At 50.4% G+C, this 2177-nt stretch overlaps 1 non-coding gene across 1 annotated transcript; it reads right to left on the bottom strand.

The window, feature by feature from the left end:
- Positions 1 to 1401: 1401 nt before the first annotated feature.
- LOC116079416 lies at positions 1402 to 1538 on the bottom strand. The gene has a single exon (XR_004113969.1). It is a non-coding gene; the product is annotated as a small nucleolar RNA SNORA4 (small nucleolar RNA).
- Positions 1539 to 2177: the final 639 nt, after the last annotated feature.

The following is a 2177-nucleotide window of genomic DNA, read 5'->3' as shown; positions in this document are numbered from 1 at the left end:
GAAGTTCTTGCTGATGTGTTAGACTAGTGGCTCGCATCTGGACACAGATCTGGACACAGCACACAGTAGGCCCACACAGTTCCACACGAAAGAGGTTTTATTGGAAGACAGAGACGGGATGGTGGAGGAAAGAGAGAGAGAGAGAGAGAGAGAGAGAGAGAGAGAGAGAGAGAGAGAGGGGTGTTCCCCATATATATATATATATATGTGTGTGTGTGTGTGTGTGTGTGTGTGTGTGTGTGTGTGTGTGTTGACAGGTAAAGGTGGGAGGTAAGCTCAATGGATTCTGGGAATATGGTGCCTGTTGCCTTGGCAACAGGTCTGTGAGGCCCGCCTATGTGACGTCACGGAGTTTTGGAGGCTCTGATGCCAATACCTGCCTTGGTCAGGATGCTCTCCACAGTGTTGGGTGAGTGTAGCAGGCAGAGGGCAATGGTCTGGCATTAGGGCTGGGCAATGGTCTGGCATTAGGGCTGAAGTTGTTGAAGTTGGTGAGACTCTGAAGCTTGTCTTAAAACATGGGACTTTTGCGTCCTGTACCATCACGGAATCGGCACGTGTCTTAGCATGCTTAACCTTTCCCCGTGCTGACCAGCGGAGTGCAAGATGTGCTACTGAGGCTTGGGGGACAGCCAGTAAGATCCAGTAATACTTCCATCTTAGCCCACGGTGGTGGTGGTCGGGTCCTAGCTGTGGAGACCAAGGCTCACAGAGATTCCCTAGGAGGTTGCAGAGAGCTTTCTGGTCTACCTGCTTCCAGAATGAGCTCTCCTGACCTGGGACACCCAGACTCACCCCAAAGGATGAAGCTATAACCCTGTTAGGATGCCCAACCAAAGCTTGGCGCTGTCTTGAGCGCCTTGACGGATGCTGAGATCTCCTAGCCCAAGCGGAAAGGACTCTGAGCTGGTCTGCATAGGGCTCTGACTCCAAGTCCTGCGTCCCTAGTGGCCACAGGTGCTTCTTAAAGGGACTCACTGCCTTGTTTCTTTCTGGGGACTCCAGGGGCTTCACTAACAGATGGAGACTAGAGGTCCCTGTCAGCAGGACTGGTCCCAGGCTGCTTCCCCTGCTTCTGGCGGACTGTTTGCAGCTTCCGGGCCTCATTCCCCAGGGGCCAGAGCTGGGGCCCTTGCTTGGCACCTTCCTAATCCAGAGAAAATGTAAGCTGAATTCTCTGAGAAAGATAGCCTGATGATGTACTGTCGAGCATTAATAACTTAGCTATTTCTGGATACACAATAAGGATCAAAACCCCTGGGGCCATTAAAATGCCACCGTAAGTGTTTACATCATTTCCTTGGGTGAGCAGAGCTTTGGGAAAAGGATAAAAGGAAACTAGAAAACATACAGACTTCCTTTTTTTTTGTTTTTTGTTTTTTTGTTTTTTTCTTTTTTTTCAATGTAGGCCACAATATAGTAATGAACCATACTAATTGGTATAGCCCACTGTGGAGTGTGGTCTTACTCATTCTACCAAATAGCCTGAATTGGTTAAGGATTTAATAAACCTTCCCCACAAATCTAGCTTTTGGTAAGCCAGTGCTTCCTTCTCTCCCTGTGAGCAAAATTGGGGTCAAGTGACACTTCCCGAACATGGAGGAGAGGAGTGTGTCCCCTCACAGGTCATCGTCCTTTCTCATGTGACACTCAGAGTGGCTCTAAGGTAGACAGACACTGCATATTTACACTTCGGAATTGAATCCCTGCAGGGGAGTGGGAGGGAGGGAGGCAGGCAGGCAGGCAGGGACAGAGTGGGGGAGAGGATGCTTCTCAGGCAGGAATGGGGGAGGGGCAGGGGAGGCAGAACCTTCTGGCTCTGATGCTAAGCACACACACACACCCAGAAGCTGGCTGTACACCCTCAAGGAACCCGAAGGAACAGCAATATATCTACCATCCGTTCTGTATGCTGATAGCTTTTGAAATGCCAAGCAGGCTTCCCTCTGCTTGCCCCAGCCTTTGGGCAAACCTCAAAGGAGCTGCGCTCATAAAGTGAATCTTTAGTTTCCCCCCCTTTTCAAGGTGGGTGCCCCTGCCTTGCTGCTCAGGGTCCTTCTGTTCCCTCTTATTAGAAAGACATGGTTCAGGGTCACCTTTGTGATTGCAGCGCAGAGGTGATTGGGTAGAGCACACCTCGAACACTTTACCCAGCATTCCACCCTGGGACAGGCATT

The sequence above is a fragment of the Mastomys coucha genome, unplaced genomic scaffold (assembly GCF_008632895.1).
Source record: "Mastomys coucha isolate ucsf_1 unplaced genomic scaffold, UCSF_Mcou_1 pScaffold5, whole genome shotgun sequence".
Classification (NCBI taxonomy): Eukaryota; Metazoa; Chordata; class Mammalia; order Rodentia; family Muridae; genus Mastomys; species Mastomys coucha.
This window is presented reverse-complemented; position numbering and strand designations above follow the sequence as displayed.